The sequence below is a fragment of the Schistocerca serialis genome, chromosome 12 (genome assembly GCF_023864345.2).
Source record: "Schistocerca serialis cubense isolate TAMUIC-IGC-003099 chromosome 12, iqSchSeri2.2, whole genome shotgun sequence".
Classification (NCBI taxonomy): Eukaryota; Metazoa; Arthropoda; class Insecta; order Orthoptera; family Acrididae; genus Schistocerca; species Schistocerca serialis.
In genome coordinates this window covers 75,384,455-75,397,918 of record NC_064649.1, presented here as the reverse complement: position 1 = coordinate 75,397,918, position 13,464 = coordinate 75,384,455, and positions in this window count along the sequence as shown.

Here is a 13,464-nt window from a genome sequence, read left to right as displayed (position 1 = left end):
CGCAGAGTTACAGACCAATATCCTTAACATCGGTTTGCTGCAGAATTCTAGAACATGTTCTGAGTTCTAATATACACACATCAAAAAAGTTTTGCATCACCTCGGTTCCGAGAGTTCCGGAACCTGTACAGAAAATTGGAATAGAGATCAACGTAAACTTCATTTCCGCCGTTTTTATTCCGCATGAAAACCAAACATTGTGTGTTGTACAACCAAACAGCGAGACCTTCAGAGGTGGTGGTCCAGATTCCTGTACACACCGGTAACTCTAATACCCCGTGGCACGTCCTCTTGCATTGATGCATCCCTGTATTCGTCGTGGCATACTGTCCTCAAGTTCATCAAGGTACTGTTGGTCCGGATTGCTCCACTCCTCAACGGCGATTCGGCGTAGATCCCTTAGAGTGGTTGGTGGGTCACGTCGTCCATAAACAGCCCTTTTCAATCCATCCCAGGCACGTTCGATAGGGTTCATGTCTGGAGAACAAGCTGGCCACTCCAGTCGAGCGATGTCGTTATCCTGAGGGACGAGATGTGCACGATGGGGGCGCGAATTGGCGTCCATGAAGACGAATTCCTCGCCAACATGCTGCCGATATGGTTGCACTATCGGTTAGAGGATGGCATTCATGTGTCCTACAGTCATTACGGCGCCTTCGATGACCACCAGCGGCGTACGTCGGCCCCACCTAATGCCACCCCAAAACAGCAGGAAACCTCCACTTTGCTCCAATCGCTGGACAGTGTGTCTAAGGCGTTCAGCCTGACCGGGTTGCCTCCTAACACGTCTCCGCCGATTGTCTGATTGAAGGCATGTGCGACACTCATCGGTGAAGAGATGCCAATCCTGCGCGGTCCATTCGGCATCCTTGTTGGGTCCATCTGTACAGCGCTGCATGGTGTCGTGGTTGCAAAGATGGACCGTGGACGTCGGGAATGAAGTAGCACATCATGCAGCCTATTGGGCGCTCATCCACTGCAGTAGTAGCGAGGCATGTCATCAACAGTTCCTGTCCCTCTCTATCTCTTCCATGTCCGAACAACTTCGCTTTTGTTCCCACCGTGACCGCTGGACACTTCCCTTGTTGAGAGCCCTTCCTGGCACAAAGTAACAATGCGGACGCGATCGAACCGTGGTACTGACCGTCTAGGCATGGTGAAACTACAGACAATAAGAGCCTTGTACCTCCTTCTTGGTGGACTGGAACTGTTCGTCTGTCGGACCCCATCCGTCTAACAGGCGCTGTTCATGCATTGTTGTTTACGTCTTTGGGAGGGTTTAGTGACATCTCTGAACAGTCAAAGGGCGTGTGTCTGTGATACAATATCTGTAGTCAAAGTCAATCTTCAGAAGTTCTGGGAACTGGGATGATGCAAAACTCTTTTTGATGTGTGTTTTAAATTTCCTAGGGACTTAAAAAGGTCATGTCCACATATCAGCACGTCTTTAGAAAGCATCGCTTCTGCGAAACCCACCTTACTCTTTTCTCATATATTGCGAACTATGGATGAAGGGCAACAGGGAGATTCCATATTTCTAGATTTCCGAAAAGCATTCGACACGTTACCCGACTGCTTAACGAAGGTACGTGCACACGGAATAGGCTCCCAGAAAAGTGACTGGCCCGATAACTTCGTAAGTGGTAGAATCTAGTATGTTGTTCACGACGGCGGGTGTTCATCAGAGACAGGGGTAACATCAGGGGTGCCCCAATGAAGTATGATAGGATCGCTGATATTTTCTATATACAAAAATGATCTGGCGGACAGGGTGGACAAGAAATCTGCGGTTGTTCGCTGATGATGTTGAGGTACGGGAAGGTGTCGAAGATAAATGCCTGTAGCTTGATACAAAATGACCCAGACAAATTGTTCAAATGGCTCTAAGCACTATGGGACTTAACATCTGAGCTCATCAGTCCCCTAGAACTTAGAACTACTTAAACCTAACTAACCTAATGACATCACACGCATCCATGCCCGAGGCAGGATTCGAACCTGCGACCGTAGCGGTCTCGCGGTTCCAGACTGAAGCGCCTAGAACCGCACGGCCACACCGGCCGGCATCCGTCAGTATTTTCGATACCCAACGTGCGCACAATTTTCGGTAATTCAAGTGCTCGGTCACAACGCCATACAAACGAGAAACATCAGGAAAGTCATCCCGCAAGGAGGAAATCGTAAAGGTCTCTCACCTTATTGTCCACTTCCTGCACCAAACTTTCATTACCGACCGAAGTACGCCCACTCCGTTGTTCATCATGCACATTCGTGCGGCCATCTTTAAATGCTCTCACCCACTTTCTTACCATTCCATCACTCATAGTGTTTCGTCCGTAAACTGAACAGATCTCACGATGAACATCGATTGCTTTTAGGCCCGTACTTCACAGTCGGCGGGACTCACGATTCTCGGAGGCATCTTATACACTCAGTACACAACGTAAACAAGGAAGAATCAGACTGCAATTGCGTCAGTGTGTAGATTAACGTAAAGGCTTTCATGTAAAAATAAAATTATTGAGATATCTTAGCACGTCTTTTTTTAATTTCAAAACGGTACTTGCTTAAAAAACACGCCTCGTATTATCATGGTTCGGGACTGCAGCCAGATCATGTTGACATCTTGCCACAATTTTTTGGGCTGGCAACAGTCCGGCGAATCTTCTTGTAAGTGTTCGCCACTGACAATGGCAAACATTCACCTGATGATGGCTGTACGGCTGCCAGCCGAAACCTTGTGGCAAGACGTCAACATGATCCGGCCACAATCCCGAAACTTCATAGAATACTCAGTACGCCGGGAAAACTTCAAGAATCACATTAGGTGTAACCTGTTGACCCCGCTTTTATTGATGTTGCTGATTATTGCCTGTTAAAGACGTCAGTGGTGAGGATGTTGATTGTGTTATGTATGAGGTGGAACTACGAGGTGCATTCAAGTTCTAAGACCTCCGATTTTTTTTCTAATTAACTACTCACCCGGAATCGATGAAGCTGGCGTTACTTCCCGACGTAATCGCCCTGCAGACGTACACATTTTTCACAACACTGACGCCATGATTCCATGGCAGCGGCGAAGGCTTCTTTAGGAGTCTGTTTTGACCACTGGAAAATCGCTGAGGCAATAGCAGCACGGCTGGTGAATGTGCGGCCACGGAGAGTGTCTTTCATTGTTGGAAAAAGCCAAAAGTCACTAGGAGCCAGGTCAGGTGAGTAGGGAGCATGAGGAATCACTTCAAAGTTGTTATCACGTAGAAACTGTTGCGTAATGTTAGCTCGATGTGCGGGTGCGTTGTCTTGGTGAAACAGCACACGCGCAGCCCTTCCCGGACGTTTTTGTTGCAGTGCAGGAAGGAATTTGTCCTTGAAAACATTTTCGTAGGATGCACCTGTTACCGTAGTGCCCTTTGGAACGCAATGGGTAAGGATTACGCCGTCGCTGTCCCAGAACATGGACACCATCATTTTTTCAGCACTGGCGGTTACCCGAAATTTTTTTGGTGGCGGTGAATCTGTGTGAGCTGACTGGCGCTTTGTTTCTGGATTGAAAAATGGCATCCACGTCTCATCCATTGTCACAATCGACGAACAGAAAGTCCCATTCATGCTGTCGTTGCGCGTCAACATTGCTCGGCAACATGCCACACGGGCAGCCATGTGGTCGTCCGTCAGCATTCGTGGCACCTACCTGGATGACACTTTTCGCATTTTCAGGTGGTCATGCAGGATTGTGTGCACAGAACCCACAGAAATGCCAACTCTGGAGGCGATCTGTTCAACAGTCATTCGGCGATCCCCCAAAACAATTCTCTCCACTTTCTCGATCATGTTGTCAGACCGGCTTGTGCGAGCCCGAGGTTATTTCGGTTTGTTGTCACACGATGTTCTGCCTTCATTAAACTGTCGTAGCCACGAACGCACTTTCGACACATCCATAACTCCATCACCACATGTCTCCTTCAACTGTCGTTGAATTTCAACTGGTTTCACACCACGCAAATTCAGAAAACGAATGATTGCATGCTGTTCAAGTAAGGGAAACGTCGCCATTTTAAGTATTGAAAACAGTTCTCATTCTCGCCGCTGGCGGTAAAATTCCACCTGCCATACGGTGCTGCCATCTCTGGGACGTATTGACAATGAATGCGGCCTCATTTGAAAACAATGCACATGTTTCTATCTCTTTCCAGTCCGGAGAAAAAAAATCGGAGGCCTTAGAACTTGAATGCACCTCGTATAGGCCTCATGAAAAAAGGGTGACCCGGCTGAGTCACGCAATTTGACTCTTAGTCTGATCACGAGGTGTGGCCATTAATTGCACGTGTTGATCACGTAGGCTGACGTGAGGATCAATGCTTGACGGGATGTATCTGGAACATCTTAGGTGATTAGAAAGTTAGTACACAGGTCTACAATTAAATACTTAGTTTCAATTCACATCGGCGGTGAACGTCGATCTTGACTTTGTACAATAATATTTACAAGTGCAGTTATAGACTGAACTGCGCATACTTGTTTACAATTGTGATTGCTTCACACATACAGATCCATTGTCAATGCATAAACTGGCCTGGCTAGGTTGTAGCTACTGACTCAGCTGAAGGCTATGCTACCTAGCGTCTCTGCACGTGAGATCTCTGAAGCTATGACGAGTGAACCATTCCTATTAAAGTCGGCTGTAGAACTGGCCAGTGCGCCGGCTCGTATCATAAGACCAGCCGTGTGGCGGCGCTCGGTGTGCTAGCGTCGACAGTGGCGACTCGCGGGTCCGATGTGTACTGACGGACCGCGGCCGATCTGAAGCCTACAACCTAGCAAGTGTGGTGCCTTGCGGTGACACCACAGATTGTCCTGTTGTATTCGTGTACCTTATACTGTGAAATCGAGCGGACCTTCTTGCTTTGCGCCGCTTTATTTTGTAACTTGCTCCTCTGGAGGGAAGACCGAAGTGCAGCTTGACCAGTCGTGTAGTAGCGCGTTTATCCTGGACAGTGATCGCTCGGTTTTAAAAGCAGTCTGAACGAGCCTACTTAAATTTTCTGGCACTTCGTGTTACTTCGTATGCAGTATCTTCTCCCGTGTTAAATTTTGATACGTCAGAAAAAATTAAAAATGACAGTGCTGGAAAACCTCTTACGTTATTTGATTTTCAAACAGCTGAGGAAAACTGAACGTACTCACTCTTTACTTATTCTGATCATCACTAAACTGACACACAATATTTTTAGCGCAACGCGATCTGTCTTTCAATAATCCCTACAAAATCATGGCCCAGACTAACAGTAACCTATACCCTTTGTAATGTCTCTTGCAGCGGTCTCTCCACGATATTTTCAGAAATTTTAGAAATTATATAACTCAGTACATATCTCGAAATATCTCTTCTTATCTTACCGATTATCAATGCAAAGTAGTTTCAAGCCCAATTATTCCTTGGAGCGTCCATTTACTCCATGGAATAGCTTCTCTGCTATCTATGTATTCTCTTATGAAAAGAATAAAAACTTCTTGCCGATTAGTCGTGAAAGAAGGATGTATATGTATGTATTGTTGAGCTAGTCGCCATCTTGATGAGATTCTGTATGAGAAGGAATTTAATACATGAACTAAACTAAAGTAAGTGTGTTCGCGTATTATTTAACGGATTATTATTATTGACAGTGTCTGCTTACTACGCTGTGTTGCACGGGATCAGTGGGGAACGTCTGATTTACATTGGACGAACCTGCCGTTTTGAATGCTCAAGATATCCAGTTACTTCAAATAAATAGGCTAACACGGTCTTACCAGCAGATATCCGGTCTTCCCAATGTGATCACCGAAAGTTAATAATTATTACAAATGTTTCCAGGAGATCGACTGACAATTTTCGTCGCACCGAGACTTCGAAATTGCTTCACTGCCTTATGGAAATTAAGTTAAGCTTAATTTAATCAGGACAGAACAGTATTGAACCGTGTGAATGTGATAAGCCTGCTTTGTCAATGAAAATTCCCTTAATATACGCATGTTTTTACTATCCTGATCAGTGAAGCTAAATCAGGCCGGTGTGAGAGAGATTCTTTAAATTTAAGAAATATTAAACCTTCATGAATCACTTACCTCAAAAAATCTTCGTTACTCAAATTACTGCAATACAGCGAGCGCCAGTACTGCCAGCTAAATAAAAGATTCTAACTACTAAAGGCACTAACTACTGATAGGCATAGTTAGCAAATGAAAGATTTTGATAGAGAACAAACAATGAATTTACCTTAATAATGTTCAAAAGTCATCATATATACTGGGTGATCAAAAAGTCAGTATAAATTTGAAAACTTAATAAACCACGGAATAATGTAGATAGAGAGGTAAAAATTAACACACATGCTTAGAATGACATTGGGTTTTATTAGAATCAAAAATAAAACAAACTATTTCTAGGCGCGTGAAAGACCTCTTGCGCGCGTCGTTTGGTGATGATCGTGAGCTCAGCCGCAACTTTCGTCATGCTTGGACCGACATCTCTAGGGATGCTGAAAGACAACATCCGACGCCAATGCCTCACCATAACTCCGGACATGCTTTACAGTGCTGTTCACAACATTATTCATAGACTACAGCTATTGCTGAGGAATGATGGTGGACATATTGAGCATTTCCTGTTAAGAACATCATCTTTGCTTTGTCTTACTTTGTTATGCTAACTATTGCTATTCTGATCACATGAAGCGCCATCTGTCGGACATTTTTTGTATTTTTTTGGTTCTAATAAAATCCCATGTCATTCCAAGCATGTGTGTCAATTTGCACCTCTCTAACTACGTTATTCCGTGATGTATTCAGATTTCAAATTTATACTGACTTTTTGATTACCCGGTGTATATATATACGAGGGCTATCCACAAAGTACATTACGTTTTGGAATTAAAAATAAATAAAGTATTGGAAATTTTTTTATTATATACAGATGAAAGCCACACTTAAATACTACTTTTCTAGATAGTTGCCATTTAAATTAAGGCACTTATCGTAGCGATGGACGAGCTTGGAAATTCCTTCGTCGTAAAATTCGGCCGCCTGCTCCTTCAACCACGTGGTTACCTCTTTTGGGGCAGAAAAGCTGTGATTTTTGTGGATTTCCTGGAAAGAGGCTCTACAATATACTCTCAAAGGTATTACCAAACTCTGCACAACCTCAGAAGAGCAATACAACACAAGCGCAGGGGAAAGTTGGGCTCAAAGATCTTGCTTATTCACGACAACGCCCGGGCCCACACGGCAAATGCCACTCGTGAAGTTCTAGAATCTTTTAAGTGGGAGTTGTTTCCTCATCCGCCGTACAATCCCGACCTGGCACCGAGCGACTTCCACTTATTCCCAGCAATGAAGAAGTGGTTGGCTGTGCAGCGTTTTGATGACGACGCACAGCTTCAGGAAGAGGTAACCACTTGGTTGAAGGCGCAGGCGGCCGAATTTTACGACGAAGGAATTTCCAAGCTCGTCCATCGCTACGATAAGTGCCTTAATTTAAATGGCAACTATGTAGAAAAGTAGTATTTAAGTGTGGCTTTCATCTGTATGTAATAACAAAAAATTCCAATACTTTATTTATTTTTAATTCCAAAACGTAATGTACTTTGTGGATAGCTCTCATATATATATATATATATATATATATATATATATATATATATATATATATATATATATATATATGAGGGCTATCCACAAAGTATATATATATATATATATATATATATATATATATATATATATATATATATATATATATATATACTCCATCTTTACAAATTTCCTTTTTTCGTCTAGATCATCCGCTTATAGTAACCTCTCAAAACTCTGGAATCTCTCTCTCCACATCCACCACTGCTAGCGGCTCACCTCCAACTGCCCAACACTACACAAGCGAATATTCCAACAATGAGTCCAACCAGCCACGACTGCACACAGCGCAGTCAGCGAACAGAGCACTCCGTGGCGTCACCAACATAAAAACCTAAACAGCCTACTTGCAATTTAGTCATTGGTTTAACCTAATCTCTTTCTGGAGCACCTGACGAGACGTTTACATTTCCAGTAGGAGAGGTAGATAATATCTCAACACTAATTATTCATTGCGTTCTTGGCTCCGTCGCGTCATGGTTTTGTGTGATCGGTCTCTCCTAACCTGAATCAACACCCGACATTCGTATGTTTTGCTGCATTTCTGATACCGCTGGCTGTAACTGTTGTTGTTTCTAAAATTTTGTTTTAGTCTTTGTGTGGTTTCCTTTGCGGAACCTCGCATAGCGATGTTGTACCAATCTTCCATTGCATATCGGCCAACGCTTCATCATTAAACCTAGCGTAAATCCGGGAGAGGCTCCGCATTCCGTATAAACTGCGCACACATCGTAGCTTCGGAAAACACAAACTGAGTATGCGCATATCGGCACTGCAGTTGCTCGGTGTACCCAAGCCCACAATAAAAGTGTTCATTTTCGATGGAGGAAGTTTTGCATAGCCTATGGGGAATAACTGAGCTAAGTCTATAAATACCCCTTCAAAACCGTTTTCAGCGTCACGACTAGTCCTTGATGTATGCTGAACAATCAGGTATTTCAAAATGTTTGAGTTGTATTAACAGCACGCTGCATTGGTCGTGTTTGATTATATTGCAGCTTTCTTGATTAACAAGGTCATGAATTTATAAGGTGTGGCGTATCGCTCTCAACAGAACGGGATACATGCAGCAGTAAAACACGATACATATGTCGCACATTTTTCGCTAGGAATTATTGCCGTACAAATGAAGTAACAGTTTTAAATAAGAGAAAACATTTTTATTTTATTTGTATTTTCATTCCAACGACTTGGCATGCACAACGTTTCAGATCCCGACGACTGTGATGACGACACAAAAAAATGTATAAGCATTCCGGAGAATTAAACCTGAAGATGCGAAAAAAATTATGTTGCGTAACATGTAAGTTTTCGTTCCATGAAGATTGCACAATTTATGAAATGTTTTGTGTCGATTGTGGCAGAGAAAATACAATGAAAACGAAATGAACTGAAGTGGCAAATTATCCTTTTGTTTATGAGTTAATATGTCACTAACATGTATTGAGTGCATTACCTGCAGATAAATGGATTATATGTTTTTGTTTCAATGTTTTCAACTGTGAGCAAATAGTTACCTAAACCAGTGAACTACTTAAAATTATCAATAAGATATCAAAAAACTGTTGTTAACACTTCATACCTTTTTTTACACCCCGTGACATATTTCTAACCAAAATGTCTTTATACAGGGTAATTATAATTTAAGTTAAGCTTTCAAACCACTGTAGAAATAACACCACTGATCAGAATGCCGTCAAATTGCAACGGAATATTATCGGAGAAGGGGGAAACCATATAGCAGAAGAAAAATAAATAGTTAGAAAATGTAGCAATAGATGGCGTTGTAAGCATCATAATTTAATAGTGGTCGACTACAAATGACAAATGAATCATACAACAACGCCTAAGGTGTACGTTTGACGTTAACCAATCTGTACTACTCAGTGTGCGTGGGTATACAGATGATGTACTGTTATTTACGTAAGCCCATCCACCACGGGAATGTCATGTCATATCGGATGGGAAAAATCGGTTTTTAATTCTCCTGAGGCTATAAACGGCAAAAAAGCACCAGTCAAAATCAAATCGGATTATTAACGTCCGTGTGACTGGCGCAAAACATGTTCGATATGCTGTCCACCGTTTTCTGCAAGTTGAAATCGAGAAACAGCATGTTCCACAACTGATCGAAGTGTTTCTGGGGTCACTTTCAGAATGTGTTGCGCAATGCGTGCCTTCAATGCAGCTAAGTTCGCAATCGGATCACTGAACACATCTTTCAGATAGCCCCACGGCCAGAAGTCGCACGGATTAAGATCAGGTGATCGGGACGGCGAGACTGTAATGAAATGGCGGTTGATAATTCTAGCATTTCCGAAATGGCGCTTCAGCAGCTGCTTAACTGGATTTGCAATGTGCGGAGGTTCGCCTTCTTGCATAAAAATGACCCCATCCACGGCTGTTGGAGAGCTGGAATGACGTGGCTGCCCAAAAGACACTCATAGCGCTTACCAGTGACGGTACAGGTAACAGGACCGGACGCACCTGTCTCTTCGAAAAAATGTGGCCCTATGATAAATGGTGCCGTAAACCCGCAATACACAGTGACCTTTTCAGGATGAAGTGGTACTGGCTGATTTGCGTGTGGATTTTCCGTTCCCCATATTCGACAATTCCGTGTATTGACATACCCTAGCAGATGGAAGTGGGCTTCGTCTTTCCACAAAACCTACCATGGCCAATCACCGTCTCCTTCCATGAGATCAAGAAATTCTGAAGCAAAGAACTCTTTTGCTGGCAGGTCAACAGGAAGCAACTCGTGCACGTGGGAAACTTTGAATGGATGGCAAAGAAGGATATTTAATAAGATTTTACTCACCGTGCTCACGGGTATGTCCACAGTTCGGGCAGTTCTCCGTGCGCTACACGTTTTTACACCACCACTCGTCTCCTCCCGCATTACTGTGGCCACTGCTTCCACCGACGTCGAATCAATTCGTTTCGTCTCTCTACCAGGTTGCACACCAAAAGAACCCGTCTTTTCGAATTTCCGAATCATTTTCTCGAGACCTACGGTAGTCGTCGGACCAATTACTTTTTTCAAACCCTTCAGTGTCCGGAACTTCTGCAGAGCGACGTGGGCACAGTCATCATTGTTGTAATACGGTTTTACAAGCAGAGCGCGATCCTGCATTGAGACAGTCATGGCGAACGTCGCAGACGCGAAAAGCCGTATACCCAGCGTGTTTATACCAACTTCAATAGGTCGTGCGCATGACAGGTGTTTTCCTTTACGTATTCTGACACATACAGCGCCATCTATCGATAAATTTTCACACTATTTTCCCCCTTCCGATAATATTCTGTTGCAATTAGACGTCATTCTGACCAGAGATGTTATTTATACAGCGTTTTGAAAGTTTAATTATATATATGCATATGGATATTCTGCAAATCATATGTGACTGGCAGAGTGTTCACCGAACTACCTTCACAATTCTCTATTATTCCAATCTCGTATAGCGAGCGGGGAAAGAGCAAACACGTATATCTTTCCGTACGAGCTCTGATTTCCCTTATTTTATCATGGTGATCGTTTCTCCCTATGTACGTCGGCATCAACAAAATATTTTCACATTCAGAGGAAAAAGTTGATTTTTTCGTGAGGAGGTTCCTCCGCAACGAAAAATGCCTCTGTTTTAATGATGTCCATCCCAGATCCTGTATCATTTCAGTGACACTCTGTCCCCTATTTCGCGATAATACAAAACGTGCTGCCCTTCTTTGAACTTTTCCGATGTACTCCGTCAAACCTATTTGGTAAGGATTTCACGCCGCCCAGCAGTATTCTAAAAGAGGACGGACAAGCGTAATATAAGCAATCTCCTTAGCAGATATGTTACATTTCGTAAGTGTCCTGCCAAAAAATCGCAGTCTTTGATTAGGCTTCCCCACAATATTTTCTGTATGTTCCTTCCAATTTAAGTTTTTCGTAATTGTAATTTCTAGGTATTTAGTTGAATTTACGGCTTTTAAATTTGATACTTCCTGGCAGATTAAAACTGTGTGCCAGACCGAGACTCGAACTCAGGACATTTGCCTTTTGCGTTTGAGCTACCCTAACACGAGTGACAATCCGTTCTCACAGCTTTAATTCCATCAGTGCCTCGCCTCCTACCTTCCAAACTTCACAGAAGTTCTCTTGCCTTTAAATTGCACTGATTTATCGTATAACCGAAGTTTTCACGGATTTCTTTTAGCACTCATGTGGATGACATTACACTTTTCGTTATTCAAGGTCAATTGCCAGTTTTCGCACCATATACGTAACTTTTCTAAATCGTTTTGTAGTTAGTTGTGACCTTATGATGACTTTACTAGTCGATAAACGACAGCATCATCTGCAAACAACCTAAGACGGCTGCTCAGATTGTCTCCCAAATCGTTTATATAAATAAGGAACAGCAAAGGGCCTATAACACTACCTTTGGGAACGCCAGAAATTACACCTATTTTACTCGATGACTTTGCGTTAGTTACTACGAACTGTGACCTCTCTGACAGGAAATCACGAATCCAGTCACATAATTTAGGCGATATATCGTAAGCACGCAATTTCACTACAAGCCGCTGGTGTGGTACACTGTCAAAAGCCTTCCGAAAATCCAGAAATATGGAATGAATTTGAAATCCCTTGTCAACAGCAATCAACACTTCGTGTGTGTAAAGAGCTAGTTGTTTCACGAGGACGATGTTTTCTAGATCCATGTTGACTGGGTGTCAGAAGACCGTTCCGTTCGAAGTAATTCATAATGTTCGACCACAATATATCTTCCAAAATCCTGCTGTATATCAACGTTGATGATAAGAGGTTGTAATTTAGTGGGTTACTCGAACAGCCTTTCTTGAATATCGGTGTGACCTGTGCAACTTTCCAGTCTTTGGGTACGGATCTTTCGTCGAGCGAACGGTTGTATACGATTGTTAACCGTGGTGCTATTGTATCAGAATACTCTGAAAGGAACCTAATTGGTATACAGTTTGGACCAGAAGACTTGCTTTCATTAAGTGATTTAAGTTGTTTCACTACTCCGAGAATATCTACTCATGTTGGCAGTTGTTCTTAATTCGAATCTGGAATATTTACTTCGTCTTCTTTTGTGAAGGCATTTCGGAAGGCTGTGTTTAATAACTCTGTTTAATAACACTGTCTTCGATAGTATCTCCATTGCTATCGTGAAGAGAAGGCATTGATTATGTCTTGCCGCTAGCATACTTCGCATACGACCAGAATCTCTTTGGATTTTCTGTTTTTCTGTCAGGTTTCGAGACAAAGTTTCGTTGAGGAAACAGTTATAAGCAGATCGCAATGAAGTCCGTTTTTGACTTGAAAAAACAGGGTAGTTTTGCGATTTTCAGCATGCGCCACATGACCCGTAGCATAAGAGATAGACACTGCAATGTAAAAATGTTTTCATGGTCAAATATTATGTTTAAATGTTACACTGAAAAAGCCATCACGTTAGGGCATACACGGTCAAAAACAGTCCAATGTGTCCCAACTCTGGGTTAAAGCAGTATCTCTGACAACCCCTTCAGCACTCGAAACTGGCGGACAGAACACGTTTCCGTCCATTTTATTAGAAAACCTGCACGCATTCGAAGAGAAATGGTGTAATTTTAGTGCAATTTCCGGCTCGCATTCAAAGAGAAGTGACATGATTTTAAGTTCAAATGGCTCTGAGCCGTATGGGACTTAACATCTGAGGTCATCAGTCCCCTAGAACTTAGAACTTAAACCTAACTAACCTAAGGACATTACACACATCCTTGCCCGAGACAGGATTCGAACCT